Raw genomic sequence first — 17,985 nt, 5'->3', positions numbered from 1 at the left:
AGAGTTCTCCTCCCCACGGCTGATGCCCCCAAGCCTGGCAAGCCGAGAGAGGGCTCTTGGACCCGCCCGAGCAGAACCCGCCTTGACACCCGGAACCACTCTGCACGATGTCACCTCCTCGTGTACACTCCTCATTCTATACAGATTTTAAAAACCCAACAACTGCCGTTGTCATAAAGTGGCTTCTAGTTCTCCTACTCTGGCTTGGCACGTTAATGCATGCAAAGCAAGGTTTCAAGGGCTTCACCAAACAGTTAATTTTGGCAAAAAGAGAAAACAAACAAAAAGTTAAGATTCCTAAGCAGGATTAAAAGCCACTGAAGTGAAAACGATGTATTTCTCAACAGTATGGAATGAGATCACAGCTACAATCTTTTTTTTTTTTTTTTTAAAGTCTCTGCCATCCTCTCTCCAGCTCGGGTCAAAGTTCATAGCAGCATAACACAAAGTCCTCCGTCAAGCCAGTGTTCTCTGCTTTGGGGGTCAGAATTCACAAGTCAAGTTCAGTCAGTCCGAAGAATCATAGGAGGATGCTCACTGTCCTCCTCCAGCCGCAGAGCGCTGGCCTCCTCTTCCAGACACGTGCCGCCCACGGCTCCCAGCTCGTCTGTGTAGCAAGTCTGGTCAGGGATGAAGGCCCGTGAGTACCTGTGGCGACAGCTGTGCTGTAGGCCTGGGTCACTAACGGGCAGTCGTGAGAGGCTGAGTCTAAGATTTCATTGGTCGTCTGCATGCTGCCATCCAACCTGTGCTGTTTCATCAGGGTGCACTCGCCTCCCTCCTGGGGGTCCAGGTTGTACATGTACAAGTACCCGTCGGAAGCTCCCACCAGGAGCCGGGGAATCTTCTGGATTGTGGCCAGCGAGCAGATGTTCTTGTGGCCGCAGAAAGGCAGGCGGACTGTGGCAAAGGCTCTGCCCTGGTTGAACATTTCTGTTACTTGGGAGGGCAAGTAGCTGGTGGAAGCCATGAGTACCTTCCCGAAGTACCCGGTCCAGGTGGTGGGCTCCTCCTGAGGTTTTTCTTTCACAGTCTCGAGTTTGAAGATGTGCACAGTCTCAGTGTTGCTGGATGCGGAGAGGAACATGCTGTCCATGCTGCAGGCCAAGGAGCAGATGCTCACACACCTCTTAACTCCTCTCCGGAACTCAAAGAGTTTTTGTCCCTCTGGAATGGAGAATACCCTACTCACTGTCCCCTTCTCCGAGGCACTGGAGAGCTTGGTTCCGCTGGAGTCAAACACCAGCGCTGCCAAGGGACTGTCGTGAGCCGGGATCATGTTCGCAGCTCTCAAGTTCATGGTGTCAAGGACCTGCACCTCTCCGATGGTGGCACTGCCTGGGTACGCCAAGTGACCATTGTCATTGTGTGTGGACAGTGCACACAAGCCTGCAGGGTTGGGAGGGGTCTCCCTGATCGTGTGCAGGACTTTCATGTCCCAAATGTTGTGTATATTGAGACTCCTCCCGGCATACTATTAGCCTCTGCCTGTTCAGCTTCACAGCCAGGATGGTATTTGAGTAGCTGTAGTTGCAGATCTCGGTTCCTTTCTTAAAGTGGCAAACTTTGAGCTTCCTAGGAGCTTTGAGGTTAACGATGGCCACTAAGCTGCTTGAAAACAATCTTTCTACAATGCACACATCTTCATTATCAGTGCATTCATAGCTCTGTTCCAGCTTATCCACAGAAGAAAGGGAGAAAAATTTATAACCGGACTTACTACCAACAGCTAGGGACGTATTGTCCTGGTTGAAGTTGGTGAAGAGCAGCTGGCCGGCGCCGGCCTTGCAGCTCTGACTCGCCAGGTTCATGGTGGGCGCGCGGCGGGCGGCCCGGCCGGCGGGCGGGGGGGTGGGGGGGCGTGTCGGGTGCGCTCAGGGTCGGCGCCGGCCCGCTCGCTGCCTCGCTGGCCACAGCTGGCTTCCCGGGGGATCAACCGCCGCCTCATCCCGTGCACGCTCTTGTTTATGCTCCGGAGCCGGGGCTAGGTTTATACTTTTAAAGGGTCACTCCAGTTGCAGTGACAAGAGTGGACTAAAGAGGAGAGAGCAAAACTGGAGGCAGAATGATCCAGTAAAAGGCTGTTTCAATAAAGGCAAGGGAGTAATGGTGGTCTAAACCAAAGTGGCAGCGAAGATGAAAAAAGGTCGTGGATCTGAGTACTATTGAGGAAGTAATTTATCAGGTGTTGGGTTTTTTTTTTTAAGATTTTATTTACTTATTTATTTGAAAGAGAGAGAGAGAGAGAGAGAGCGCGCACGAGCTGGGGGGAGGGGGAGAGGGAGAAGAAGACTCCCTGCTGAGCAGGAAACCTGAAGTGGGGCTCCATCCCAGGACCCTAGGATCATGACCTGAGCCCAAGGCAGATGCGTAACTGACTGAGTCACCCAGGTGCCCCTATCAGGCGTTTTAATACCTCTTCTCTGAGATCTAGCCCCCAAGCTCTAAGTACTACAGTTCTGATAATACATCATCTGCCTTGTTTCTGGAATCTCTCCAGATTCTGGAAGCTTCTGTCTTCTCTTAACCTGCTCTCTTAATTTTGCCTGATCCCTGGGGCCCTGATACCTCCCAATGACCCTCTATGAAGCATTTGGAGAACCTCTCCCACCTCATGTCTCTCTCTCTCTCTCTCTCTTTTTTTTTTTTTTTTTTTGGTCCACCTATGAGAGATACTGCTTACTCAGATTTGCATTCTCCTTTGATATCATGTACTGGAACCTCTGTGGGATTCCATGATCTCTCTCTCTCTCTCAGACTGAGCTTTTTGCTAGCAGTTTATGTATTTCAGAAAATGAATCTAGTTCCAAATCCAACTTTTCAGGTTACTTGGTTATTTTGTCAGCAGTTGGAGATGTGCTGAGCCAATTTCAAGATACAACAAAGGTAAAGAAGGATAGGTGGGTGTTCTGTGGCTTCATGATATTAAAAAAATGCCACATCTGTGATCTTTACTCATTTATCTCAACTGATTGAGAAATTTTTGATGGATTCAAAAGTGGTAACTTTCTCCTGCTCTCCCAGGAGTTCTCTGTTCATTCTATATTCCCATAAGTTGATGACTCCCAAATTTATAGTTTCTATACTAAAATCTACTGTATATACACTGCTCACTAGATTCTTCCATCTGGAGGTCTCCCAAACACTTAAAGTCCAATCTAACAGCTGAACTCTTTGCTGTATTGCTCCTTTTCCTTCTCTTCTTCCCATATTTTTTGTGTTGATTAATGGCCCTATCAATCATCTCTGTCAAATAAGCAAAAGATGTAAGAATCATTCTGGAATTATAAAATTCCTAAATACATTTTAAACCTTCCTTATCTCTTCTACATTCTTATTGCCTTAGTTTGGTCTTTTTCTGTCTCATGAGGACTAGTCATTTTCTGGTTCCTCTCTCTGTCTCTAGTCTTGTTCTGATCCTTCAAGGATAGGAACCAACTGACCGTCATCTCTCTTATCCTCAGAACTGAGTATGAGATGAGTATGAGGTTCCTTGTTGAATTCAACTTTGAATAAAAAGGACATGTGTGTTCCTTCCTTTTAAAAGTCCCTCTGAACTAAGGTCTTCTTTTATCAATATTTTCCTTCTGGGTCCTAGGAAATTCCTCCTGCGCTATGGAAAACCTCAAGGGAGGTTTCTCCCAAGACTTTGAGAGGATTTGAAGCACTTTTTAAATAAAAAGTTTATCTTTTTCATAGGCATTGCTATGGCTCACTTTGGGGGGTGAGAAGGCCTTCTGCTGGGGTGAGAATACAAGTCAGGCTCCTGAATTTTTATAACAGAATGTCAGCCTTGCCACCTGACAGTCTAAAACATATGCCTAAAGCATATGGATCTCTTTTCAATCAACACAATGTCTTCACTTCCTCTAAAGAGCTCAATCTTGGACTGACTGAAATTCAGCCCTGTCAAAAAGCTTAGCTGAGAAGAGTGATATTTGAGGGATATTTGAAGCTAACCATTCAGTCTCTACATTTTAACCTTAAACCAAGTTTAAAAATTTATTTAGACTACAGCTCTAATTCCATTAGAAATGTCATCATTGAATGACATTTAAGTAATATGCTATCTGGTTTTATGCAGGAATGGTAAAGAAATGTCTACTTCAGAAGAACCACCTCCAAAGTCTTTTTCCATTATCTTACTAAATGTATCTTCAAAAGAATGTTTCTAAAGGGGCGCCTGGGTGGCTCAGCCGTTTAGCGTCTGCCTTCAGCTCAGGTCATGATCCCAGGGTCCTGGGATCGAGCCCCACATCGGGCTCCTTGCTCAGCAGGGAAGCCTGCTTCTCCCTCTCCCACTCCCCCTGCTTGTGTTCCCTCTCTCGCTGTCTCTCTCTCTCTGTCAAAAAATAAATAAAAATCTTAAAAAAAAAAAAGGATGTTTCTAAAGAAGTGGAATACTTTTTATATTGGGTAATGAGATCTATTATAATTCTCTTCAAGACAAAGTTTCAACATTTGAGCTACCCCCTTCTTTGGTAACAGTTACTATAGAAAAAACAATAAAAGAGAAAAATTTAAAGAATAACAATACTCTAAAGAACACATATATGTTTCTTTGAATCATAAAGTGAATGGAAATGCAAAACAATAAATGGGGTTGTAGCTGAGGGTCTGCTAGGCCCTGGCACAGTAAAGAGGCAGAGATAACTAGAGATTAGTTCCCATGGAGTGACAGGGTCTCAAGGTGCCAAGCAAGTGGGGATCAGACCTGGGATAATTGTTTGAAATTAGGGTATGAGATGGGGTACCATGCCATGAAAGAAAACTTAAAATAAACAAACAAACAAACAAACTTCTGTCTAGTACTACTTGAATATCCAAGAAGGGAAAATAATTTAACAATCTGAAAAAGGTTTTATGGTAAGATATTTAGACTTTCACCAACAAGTTAAATAAGGAAACAATTCATAATAAAGAATAAGAAAAACATGCAGAAACAAAACAATAACAGGCAGATCTAGAAATGGGCGATTAGAGTTTCTGGAAATAAGATTGTATAAACTTTATAAAAGACACAAAGAGAGAATTAGTAAAACAAAGTAGAACTGAAGAACTTACGAAAGAGAAGTTTGGAGAGTTGGAGGATAGATCGGTAAAATTTAGGTTAATAGAAGCTTCAAAAAATTAAGATAAAGGAAAGAGTAGAGAAGCAATAGTTGAAGAGACATTAGCTTAAGTATTGAAGACACAAATCCTCAGATTAAAAAAGTAATCCAGGTTCTAAGAAAGATAAATAAAAATAAATGAATACTTAGATGCATTATAATGAAATTAAAAATAAGGAGAAAATATTAAAATCTATTAGAAAAATCAGATTCTTGGGGCACCTGGGTGGATCAGTCAGTTATGTGTCCAACTTTTGATCTCAGCTCAGGTCTTGATCTCAGGGTTGTTCAATCCCACTTTGGGCTCCATGCTGGGCATGGAGCCTACTTAAAAAAAAAAAGAAAAAAGAAAGAAAGAAAGTAAAAGAAAAAGAAAAATCAAAATTAGATTGTTAAAGAAATGACCGTTAGGCAGACAGTGGACTTCACACCAGCAACTATAGATACTAGTTGACAATGGAGCAATACCTTCACGCTCAATCACTCTCAGTCTAGAATTCTATGCCTGGCTAAACCACCTGTGAGATTAGGCCCAGAACCTAAACATAAAAAGGCTTTCCTGGGAAGAAAATCTCTGTTTTCCTTCTCACAGCATCATTTCTTTGGACACATGTTGAGATAAGACAAATGTGGAGTGTTACATATAAGAAACAACAATTTGTCTTATTTACTGTGAAATTTTGGTTTGGTGGGAGTACTTCTGGACTGAGATTGCTATCGGTAGGCATACAAGACTTGGACTTATGGGACAGGAACAATATAAAAGATTGATGGGTTAAAGCTGTGGCTTCTCTGTGCTAAGTTAAACCACATACACACTGAAGTCCTCCCAGGGCACCTGGGTGGCTCAGTGGGTTAAGCGTTTACCTTCAGCTCAGGTCATGATCCCAGGGTCCTGGGATCGAGTCCTGCATCGGGCTTCCTGCTCAGTGGGGAGTCTGCTTCTCCCTCTACCCCTCCCCCCTGCTCGTGCTCTCTCTTTCTCTCTCTCACACACACTCTCTCTCAAATAAATAAAATCTTAAAAAACAAAACCAAAAACACATACATATTGAAGTTATCCCTATCTGTTGCACACATCCTGGGTAGGTAAGGGGAGTGACAAGAAGCTGTCTACATATATAGTTTTAGGGCTTCCCAATGGGAGAAATACTTTTTTTCCTGACTTCTATCCTTCTATAAATCTAAATCAATATAATGATAGATTCAACCATATTGTGATATGTGAGTTTGATTGCCAATTCTAACTTGTGATCACTGCTAGTGGCGTCGTATTCTTATTGTAGGGAAATAAAAACATTTTCCCACATATAAGACCATGAGAATTTTTTACTCACAAACCATCATTAAAAGAATTATAAAGGATATACATTAGCAAGAAGAAATTTTAACTCAGAGGAAGACTGTAATACAAGATACAAAACTAAGCAGAGAAACTGAAAAAAGTAAGTGGCAAAGTATCCAAAACATGAAACTAAATCTTTGAACAAGAATAATAGAAAATAAGATGGAGTCTTCCCTGGATACTTAGTAGGTTAACATCTCTGTTCTGTTTGTGAGGAGGATAGAGGTATTAAGGCTGAATAACTTTACACTCTTCTTGAAACCCTTGTAAAGAATGTATTTTTTAAATCTAAGCATAACCATTAAAAGATAGAAATACTCTTTACAGCTTCCAAATTCATAGAGAGAAAAGAGAATATAAAAAATTTATAAGTTCATCTTAAGGTAGGAAAGGAGGTAAAAAGAAGCAACGAGAAAGAGTGAGATCTAGATAATCAATGACTTTCCCTTTTTGCTGTGGCTGTCAGGAAACGGAGACAAATTTTTTTCTTAATTATTTCATCCTGTGTTCCTAATGTGGTTTATCTTTCCTTCTCATAAGATAATTTTTACCTCTTTTACCTTCATTTAAAATATCTATATATTGAAGTTAATTTCTTTTTTGTATTAGAATTATAGAATTTTAGAACTAGAAAGGTTCTGAGAGGTCTTCTAGTCCAAAGAATAAAAAACAAAGAAGGTATGCTGCTATAATCTTATCTTGTATATAAGGCAGACATTCCTAATAAAATACAGTGTTCTTTCTCACTAAGCCTAATCATGGTCTTAAAGTATGTCTCAAAAAGCTTTCCTATTTCATTTTGATGGCTCAAGAGATGAACCTTATTTACTAATCCAGATCAAGTCCAAGTATGTCTTTGAGAGATGAAGAGTTTTAGAAATGGACAGGTGAGGCAATTTGCCCAAGGTCACACAAAAACTGAGACAAGAACTGAGCCTACCTTGCACAGTGTTTTCTATATTGGACGGAGTCAATAAATTCTAGATATGTCCCTCAGTCAAGAAAACTTCTAACCCTTGAGAATGCTGCAGTTATTTTTAAGGTTTTTTTTTAAATCAGTTGTAGTTTCCAGTTCTGGCATTCCATTTTGCTCCTCCCACTAATCACAACAAAACCCCCTGGACAAAATACGTTAAGTCTGAAAAATAGAGAAGAGAAGTTGTGTTGGCTAGGAGCCTCAGGACTCGAGTAATTACCTGGAAGTGAATTCCCTGGTTTTTTTCTTGCCTCCTATTTGTCTTGGTCTTGGCACTAGAGAAGCCTACAACTGGAAACAGGTGAAGACCAAAAAATAGCCACAAGAGGAGCCTGGGTTCTCTAGACAAAGTATGTGAAAAGTTCTTTGTGAAAAGTACAGCCCAGTGGGTCAGAAACCTTTATCCATACCTGCTTGCTCAAAGGGCTCATACCATGGGCAAGTCATGTCCCTCCTCCACCCTAACAGGTGCAGGGATAGAGTCCATGGGGCAGAGCCCTGTTGCCCAGCCTCTCTGCAGTAAGGAGGTGGGGGCCCTCCCCTGCAGAACTGTGATGGAATTCTGACTTCCAGCCCTCTATCAGTCAGTTTGGGCTGCCATAGCAGGAAACCTCAGACTGGGTGGCTCAAACAACAGAAAATTATTTTCTCATGGTTCTCTGAGTTCAGGGTGTCTTTGGATTGGTTTCTGGTGAGATCTAGATTCCTAGCTTGCAGATGGCTGCCTTCTCACTGTGTCCTCACGTGACCCTCCCTTCACACGCTTGCCGGAGACAAAGATATCTCTTCCTTTGCTTATATGGACACTAGTTCTATCAGTTTAGGGTCCTACCTTTAAGACCTCATTTACCCTTAATTATCTCTTTCTAGGCCCTATCTCTAGATACAATCACACTGGGGGGTTAGGGCTACAACATATGGATTTTTTTGATGGGGGGGGGGCACAATTCAGTTCATGACAAATCCTGTCCTGCAGTAATGAAGAGGTGTATCTCTCTGTCAGAGCCTGTGCATGACCTCCGTCCCTGCCTGCATCCCTGTCCTGCATTAATGAGGAAACAAAATGGATAAATCAGACTTCATCAAAATGAAAATCTTGCTTTTTGTAAAATACCTGTTAAAAGGATGAAAAAAAAAATAAGTCACAGATTGGGTGAAAATATTTTCCAATTACTATCTTATAGTGAACTTGTATTTAGAATAATAAAGAACTCACTAAACTCAATAGTAAGAAAACAAACAATCCAATTAGAATATGGGCAAAACACTTGCATAGATACTTGTCTAAAGACGGCATAGTGATGATACATAAACATGTAAGCCTCTAGGGAGATACAAATTAAAGCTGCATGTGTTACATATTACACACATATAAAACAACAAAAATTAAAAATATCAATAGTGTTAAGTGTTGATGAGGAATGTAAAATGGTTTAGCCACTTCAGAAAATAGTGTATCGGTTTCTTATAAAGTTAAATATACATATATCATATGACCCCGTAATCCCTGTCATGGGTATTTACCTTAGAGAAACAAAGTTACTTCATACAAAAACCTGTACACAAATGTTCATTGCAGCTTTCTTTGTAATGGTCAAAAACTGGAAGCAACCCAAATGTCCTACAACAAGTGAATAGATAAGAAAACTGCAGTAAGTTTACACTGTGGAGTAACTACTCAGCAATAAAAGTAACTATTAACACATGTTAACAATTTAGATGCATTTCAAAGAATTATGCTGAGTGAAAGAAGCCAATCTCAAAGGGTTACATATGGTCTGATTCCATTTATATAATATTCTTTTTTTTAAAGATTTTATTTATTTATTTTTGTGTGAGACAGAGAGAGAGAGCACGAGCTGGGGGGGGGAGGGGCAGAGGGAGAAGCAGACTCCCCACTGAGCAGGGAGTCTGACAAGGGGCTCCATCCCAGGACCCAGAGATCACGACCTAAGATGAAGGTGGCCACTTAACCAACTGAGCCACCCAGGAGCCCCTATAATATTCTTGAAGAGACAAAATCATAACAGTGAACAGACCAGTGGTGGCCAGGAGTTAGGTTTGGGGCTAGGATATAATTGTTAAGGTGTAACCTAAAGGAATTTCTTTGTAGTGATAGAATAGTTCTGTAACCTGGCTATGGTGATGGTTACACAAGTTACAGAACTACACACACACACACACACACACACACACACAAGCACACCCCAAAAAGAGTCCATGCCAGAACTTGTGAAATCTAAATAAGGTCTGTACTTGAGAATAGTATTGTAACCAGGTCCATTTCTTGGTTTTGACAATGCGCTATGATTATGAAAGATAATTATCATTAGGGGAAACTGGGTGAAATGCACGACATTCCTCTGTATTATTTCTAGAATTTTTCTGTGAGCCAAAAACTATTTCAAAATAAGAAACTATAATTTTAAAAGATCAGTTGTAACAAAATTTTGGAAATGTTCTAGTTTCAAGTCTGTCTGACTTCAAAGCCAGTGCCCTTACGTACTATCCAACACTGGTAAGGATCTGTTGGGAAAATGGCTATAGACATTAATAAGTAGGCACAAATAAAGGGCACTCCCTGCTACTCAAATTCTTTTTGTTTCCTTAGGCCCTAGGAGAACAAAACACAAAAGAGGAAATGGTTTCCTGAGATAATTATTGCATCTGAGGCAGGATGGTTTCAGTAGATTTTATAGATCAACATTCTTAGGACAAATCCCACTTGCTTGTGATAGAGTGATCTCATAACATACTATGAATTCTTCTTGCTAGGTATTCATATCTATACTCCGATATCACCTTACCCTAGATGTTTTTCCCTTGAATATTTTTGTGTTAAAATTTAATGCTCCAAAAAGCTCTTTATTATCATTTTAGTCAGTTAATGGAGAGCTAAGCGTAAGGGAAACCAATGAGTTTAAAATAAACTTTTTTAAAAGTTGGAGCTTGTAGGCTTATTAATTTTCTTGCCCTAATGTCTCATGAGTGTTATCACATTCCTAAAATACCTAAAATAGTTAAAAGTATAAAATGCTCAAGTATGGAGAGACCTTAGGAGGCTGCATTTTGAAGCTCTCAAAAAATGTTAACTGGGAAATACATAAAACAACTCTTTACTTGTCAGGGTTAGGGTCATGGGAAACACATCTGTTTGCATTTGTAGAGCATGCTGTCACAGTAAACTATGCCACAGGAGGTCACGGAGCAGAAAGCACAGCAGCGGTGTGCAGGGACATCATCAGCCAAGCATGGATATCACAAATTGCTTGAAAGCAATCATCATAATATTCGGAGTCCCACCAAAATGTTATGATTAAACATCCACAACAAAGGCTGTGTCCAGAAGGCCCTGCTTTTGTTCTGAGTAGGATTTATTTGAAGAAAATGGAATGTGATTGTAATAAGAAGCTTGGACTGGCTCTGTCTCTTCAACTCATTAGGCTGCTGTAATGTGTGAGAGGCAGTTAGGGTGGAGGGGGGCAGGCTTTGCGGAGGCTCCTAAGTTCCCCACACCACCCTGGGGCTGGACAAGGGAAGGGGGATGACAGGTGCAGAGGATGTATATGAAGTCCTCCATCAGATAACTCCCGTGGAGCTGAAGCCCTAGGCTTCAGGGTAGAGCTCTCAGCAGGGTGCATTCTCTCATAGTCAAAAATTCCAGTGATACATTGTTCATGAGAAAAATCAGACAAGGCAATTACAGGAAAGAGCAGAAAGCTACCGCTGTCTTCCAATCAGATTTTCAATATTTAACCATCACTTCCTAAGTACAGTTGGGCTCGGTGAATTATGCAGCATGCACAAGACCGTCTGAGGAGATTTGCTCCTAATAATGGATTTTTGCATCACAAATGAATAGGGCCATTCATCTTTGTATTCATCTCTCTTTCCTGGGGTTACTTTTGCCTAATTTGCATTTTTACCTGTGACTTTGACTTTAGTATAAGAAATGTAAACAATTCGAAGAATGCTCTGTAATTACCTTGGCCCACAAGAGCCCAAACTGGTTGACCTTGTATTAGTTAAATATACTTGTTTGGATATTTTGTTCTCACTTGCACGCAGGACTTCAAACAAGTACAAGTCATATACATGTACATATACACATACACATGTACACACACCCATATGCTTATACAAATCCAAATAAGCTCTTTCCATCAGAAGAATAAAAACAGGCACTGGCCTGCTAGGAGCCAAAGGTGACAAAATGCAAATAGGTACAGCTGAGATAGATCAAATAAAAAGTGGGAAGCCAACCACATGGAAACAGAGTAGAATGCTGGTCACCAGGGCCTGGGTGGGGGGTGAAAGGGTACACATCTGCAGTGAGAAGATGATGAGTTCTAGAGAGCTGAGGCACAGCACAGTGATCATAGTCAGCAATACTGTTATATACCTCAAGGTTGCTCAAAGACTAGACCTTAAATGTTGTCACGGCAAAAAACAAGTGATAATTTATCTTATGTGATAGAAGTGTTAGCTGAGGCTAAGGAGGGAGAATGCTAACTTGTTAAGAGACTGCCTTGACCTTTCCCAGGCACAATGTAAAGATTAGGATTTTCAGATCATACTTGGCATTAACGATGTCATAACAAACTCTACTTTCTAAGGCTTCTGGTCCTTAAGTATACTTCAAGGGAAGTAGTGACTTATTTTCATCAGCATGCATTCTCATGTCTAATTTTTTTCCAATTTTATTTAGATATAGTTGACATATAACATTGTATAAGTTTAAGGGTAAAACCTGTCCATTTGATACACTTGTATATGGCAAAATGGTTACCACTGCAGCTTTAGCTAACGCCTCCATCTTGTCACATGATTACAATTTCTTTTTTGTGGTGAGAATATTTAAGATCTCTCTTAGCAACTTTCAAGTATATAATACAGTATTTTTAACTATAATCACCATGCTGTACATTAGATCCCCAGAACTTCTTTATCTTATAACTGGGAGTTTGCACTTTTTGACCAATATTCCCCATTCCTAGCCCTCCTGCCCTGGTAAACCACTACTGTACTCTGTTTCTATGATTTCAGCTTTTTTAGATTCCACATATAAGTGATATCATATGGTATTCAGTAGTTACTTGTCTTTCTCTGTCAGACCTTTCACTTAGCATAATGCCCTCAAGTTTCATCCCTGTTGTCACAAATGGCAGGATTATTTCCTTCTTTTTCATGGCTGAGTGATATATATATATTGGAGATGTAATGGAGATGTAATGCCTATATATATATATATATATATATATATATATATAGGCATTACATCTCCATTGTCTATTCATTTGTTGATGGACACTTAGTTTGATTCCATATCTTGACTGTTGTGAATAAAACCACAAGAAACGTGAGATTTCGTACCTTTATTAAGGCTGTGCCAATGAAAAGCAAGAACACCTCTATAATTGGCAGTCTCCTATCTTTCTTCCTCTACCCTTTCCTCCTTTCTTCCACCTTCCCTCCCTCCCTTCCTTCTTTCCCCCCCATTCTTCCCTCCCTCTCTCCTGCAGCAGAAGTATTTGAATGCCAGCCATGTGCCACATAGGCACTGTGCTAGGATCTGGGAAAATCATGCTAATAAGACATAACCACTGTCCCAGGGATGATTTCACAATCTAGTGTGGAATACAGAAAAGTAAAGAGGCTATTGCAACCTAGTGTAATAAGTGGAATAACATGATGCTGCTGCTGCTGCTGATGATGATAGGGATTTATGTTTATTAGGTCATTCTCTCAACTATCCCTTGAGCCAGGTACTATATATTATTCCTATTTTACTGGTGAAAAGCCTGAGGCTTAGTCAATTTTGCAAGTTTATGCACTTAGCAAATGTAAAGGTGGAATCTGAATCCTATCTGTGCATTCCAATCAAGCACTTTAATCCTAATTGGTTGTATGGGAAAACATGGTGGTGAGAATGTGCAACCAGTATAGTCTTGGAAGATCCCAGAGTGGCCAGGGAAGGCTTCTCAGAGGAAGGTACGGCTAATCTAAGAACTGAATAAAGATTAATAGTGGAAAGAGTAAGTATTCTTGAAGAATAAGATAAATTTGGGCCTGAAATCAGGCTATTCCCACTTCCTAGCTTGGGTGCAACATTTAACTTCTCAGTCTCAACTGCCTTATCTGTTTAAAAAAATAAGGCTAATATGTCCCTATTTTGGAGTTGTTAGAATAAAATGAGATAGCATATGTAAAAGTTCTAGTATAGGGCTTGGCATTAAGAAGACATCCGGGAACTATTTCTTTTCTCCAGTGTGCCAATCAGTAATATTCTGTGTTTCACTGGGTGCCAGGGAACATGTAACCTGTATTAACCTCAAAGCCATGGGATAATTCAGATAGTTTAAAATGAGAATTTAGATTATTCGTTCTAATTTATACTAGCACTAAAACCCTGATATTCTCTTGGTTATTTTGGGTATTTCATTTATCTACTTGCTTAACAACTCATTCAGCTATTACTGGATATATTTTAAGATAAACATTCATGGAGGAAAAAAGATGTTTGGCTATTTCTCAGGAATAACAGAGCCTGAAAGGAACATTTATCAAAACAACCCAATTTAAAAAAAAAAATCACTGTGACTGGTTGCTGGGATAAAAGGAAGACATGAATCTAAAACATAATCAACTTGCTAAACGTTTCTCAAGTACATGGCTATTTGTAACATTTTTAAAAATTGTGTACTTTATGATAGAATCACTTCCAGATGTAAGAAGCCCGTCTTCTCCACATCATTTAATAAAACATTAAGTACCACTGAAATCAACTGATGCAATTTGCTTGAAACAAATGGATGTACCTAACACTGATACCTCCAGATGAGCAATCCCAAGCAAGATTCTTGATCTTTCTCATTAAACCTCTTCTCTTTTATGTCATATCTCAATTAATGGATATCATCTTAAATACTCAGCTAAAATCTCTAAGTGATCTTTGTCTCCTTGTATCAAATCAACTGTTAAATGTGTTAGGCAGAACTTCAAGAGAGCCTCCAGACTCCCACCCCTGATATAACACATCGTGTATTATCTCTTCCCCTTGAGTGTGTGTAGAACCTGAAGGATGTCACTCCAGTAATTAGGTTACATTATATAGCAAAGGTAAAGGATTTTGCAGATGTGATTAAGGTTTCCTAATCAGCTGATTTTGAGTTAATCAAAAGGGGATTACTTAGGTGGGCCTGGCCTAATCAGATAAGTCCTTTAAAAAACACATTTAGCCTTCCTTGAGCCCAGAGACTTGAAGCAGCAGAGATTCCCTTGCTGGCCTTGAAGTAGTAATCTGCAGTGTTTGAGAGGAGGGAGCATGGGGCAAGAATCTCAGAGTGACCTAAACTGAGAGGTGTTCCCCAATGACAGCTACCAAGAAAGTGGGGGATCTGAGTCATATAACCACAAAGAAATGATTTCTGCCAACATGGGCTTGGAATTAGATTCTTCCCTAGTCAAGCCTTCAGATAAGATCACAGCCCAACCAACACTTTGACAGCAGCCTTGAGCAGAGATCTAACTAAACTTTGTCCACACTCTGGAGATAATAAACATATATTTATTGTGAGATAATAAACACATGTTGCTTTAAGTGACTAAGTATGTGTTAATTTATTATGTAGCATAGAAAACTAGCATAGAAAAATACATTAAGTTCTCTTAATTCTTCCCTTCCAGTGTTTTTATCTATCCTTTTTTCTTTATTGCTCTCATGTCTTATTCAGGCCCCTCATGTCTCTCATCTGAACTAATAACTTTTTAACTAAACTTCCCACCTTCAGTTTCTCACTTCTCTTGAAAATCCATTGCCACTATATTTTATCTTCCAGAAAATCAGTTTTAATTATGTCCCCCTCTCAAAAAATGTTCATCATTCCCATTTTCTCCACAATCAAAGATGTACAGCTTAGTCATTTTGTGGCTATGGATTTGGATCTAAATTCTAACCTTTAACTAGCTGTGTGAACTTGGGCATGTCAGTAAACCTCTTAAGGCTTAGTTTGTAAAGTGGAAGTCATAATTGGATCTATCTCATAGGGTTATTATAAGAATTAAATGAAATAATGCACATAAAGTTTTTGTTACATAGTGTGTGCTCAATAAATTGTAGCAATTATTATGGTTATTACAGAATTAAATTCAAACCACTTATTCTGGTATTTAAGCTACAGTTAACCCTAAAAAAAAAAAAGTTTCCAGCTACATCTCCTTCTATTTCTCTCTGCAAATCATGCTGATCAGCCATACCAGTATACCAATGAATTTGAAGTTCTTAGTTACATACTATGCAATCCATGTTTTTGTCCATTGTTTATCTTCCTCCTTTAGATTAGAGGGTTTTTTTGTTTGTTTTTTACCATTCTAAACCTATCAGAATTCTACATATCTTTTGAGGATTAGCCTTTATGAGACCTCCCCTCTAACCACAGCTAGCTTTCAACTGGCACCCCCAACCCCAGTATTGCTATACTGGATACTTACTGCCTGAGCCTATTCTGATTTGTCAGAGGTCCATTCTGATTGGTGATCTCATATAAGTTGTTATGTCTTTTTAGTAGCAATCTTGCCTACAATCTTTCCTTTCTTTTTTTTTTTTTAATTTATTTATTTGAGAGAGAATGAGAGACAGAGAGAGCATGAGAGGGAGGAGGGTCAGAGGGAGAAGCAGACTCCCTGCTGAGCAGGGAGCCCAATGCGGGACTCGATCCCGGGACTCCAGGATCATGACCTGAGCCGAAGGCAGTCGCTTAACCAACTGAGCCACCCAGGCGCCCCAATCTTTCCTTTCTTTGATCTCTCAACTCAGAATTATTATTTTTTCTTTGTGTTCCTGTAGCAATTTGCTTGTAACTGCATTGGGTATGTCAAACAATATTTTGAACTTCAACCTGTTCACATGATTATCTCCCTCACTACATAGAAAGAAGAGAACATCTTTAGTTCTCTCGCACATAATAAATGCTTGAATCCTTGTTGGATGATTAAGAATTAGTTTCATTGAGAGGCACCTTGGTGGCTCAGTCAGTTAAGCCTCCGACTATTGATATTGGCTCAGGTCATGATCTCAGAGTCTTGAGATCAAGTCCCAAGTCAGGCTCTGTGTTGAGTGTGGAGCCTGCTTAGGATTCTTTCTCTCTCCTTCTACCTTTGCCCCTCCCCGCTCACGTGCACTCTCTCTCTCTCTTAAAAAATATTAGTTTTGGGCGCCTGGGTGGCTCAGTCGTTAAGCGTCTGCCTTCGGCTCAGGTCATGATCCCAGGGTCCTGGGATCGAGCCCCGCATCGGGCTCCCTGCTCAGTGCAGAGCCTGCTTCTCCTTCTCCCTCTGCCATTCCCTCTGCTTGTGCTCTTCTATCTCTCTGTCAAATAAATAAATAAAATCTTTAAAAAAAAATATTAGTTTCATTGAGCTATTTGTCAGACTTTAGAAGGATGAAGCAGATTTTTGTAATGGATGATGTCTACTAATGGTTGACCGGCTTTAGCAGCATCTTATTTGGCTTTAATAATTAAATATTCTACACAAAAATGCATCCAAGTAAAATCTATGTATGATTTATAAAGCCCAATAAAATCTATAAAGATTTGGATGGCCAATTTATTTAAATGAGTATATCTTTATCTCCATATCAATGTTTCTTTGTCAGAATAATTTCAGATCTTCAGTGCTATAACAAATCCTTTTATGTCAAGCAATTGCATTTACGATCCTGGAAAAAATCTGAGACAACACACCTAGTCTATGGATCTGGAGATTTGAATCCATGTAACTCTGTCTTCCCTTTCTTTCTTCTAATCCATCTTTTGGTACATACTCTCTTTGCCTGGCTTCCTCTTTTTTTTTTTTTTTTTTCTCCAGCTGAGGACCATTCTTCTTGCTGGGAAATGTAGACCTCAAATAGAAATGATGTAGCTCCCCGCACCCCCCCGCTCCGCCGCTTCTCTTTTTAACCTGGTAACTTTGTATAATAGTCCCCAAAGAGTACAGGCATTCTGTTTCTCATCTTCCCACAAAATGTGGCTGAAAAAGCCTTGTCTTTAGAAATATGACTTCATTTCTTTTTCACCATTATCCTTTTAAAACTCATTTCTTAGAGGCCTGTGCTTGTTTTTGGTGTTAATTCTTAGCTGGATCCTCATATACTCTATCTTCTATTCATTTTAAATTTGATCTAGCTAGAATAGTTCCTTTCATGAATCCATCACTTACTTCTCTCTTAGAATTTTAGAGACCATAAAATATGTATGTGCATGCATTTTTAAAAAATGCTTACTATTTACCAAACACAGTGCTACGTATTTTATATGACTTTTCATAGTTAACTCTTCCCACAAACCTATGTGGCATATATAATTACTACCCTTGTATGTGTGTGTTTTTTTTAACAAGCTTCGAGAGGTTAAGTAATTTTACCAGGCAGTCTGTAGCTCTTCCTTACTATCCTTACTCTGCAAGAGCTGAGATTTAGAAAGGTTGAATATCTTGCTTAATGTCACACTACTCATAAGTGGCACACCTAGGATTCAAACCTACATTTTTCTTGA

The 17,985-nt window shown here is 39.8% G+C and overlaps 1 pseudogene; it reads right to left on the bottom strand.

The window, feature by feature from the left end:
• Positions 1-326: 326 nt before the first annotated feature.
• Positions 327-1,839, bottom strand: LOC118546648 (WD repeat domain phosphoinositide-interacting protein 2 pseudogene; annotated as a pseudogene).
• Between the last annotated feature and the right edge of the window lie 16,146 nt (positions 1,840-17,985).

This window comes from Halichoerus grypus, chromosome 11, assembly GCF_964656455.1.
Source record: "Halichoerus grypus chromosome 11, mHalGry1.hap1.1, whole genome shotgun sequence".
NCBI lineage: Eukaryota > Metazoa > Chordata > Mammalia > Carnivora > Phocidae > Halichoerus > Halichoerus grypus.
Note: the sequence above shows the minus strand (reverse complement) of the source record. Positions and strands in the feature narration are given on the sequence as shown.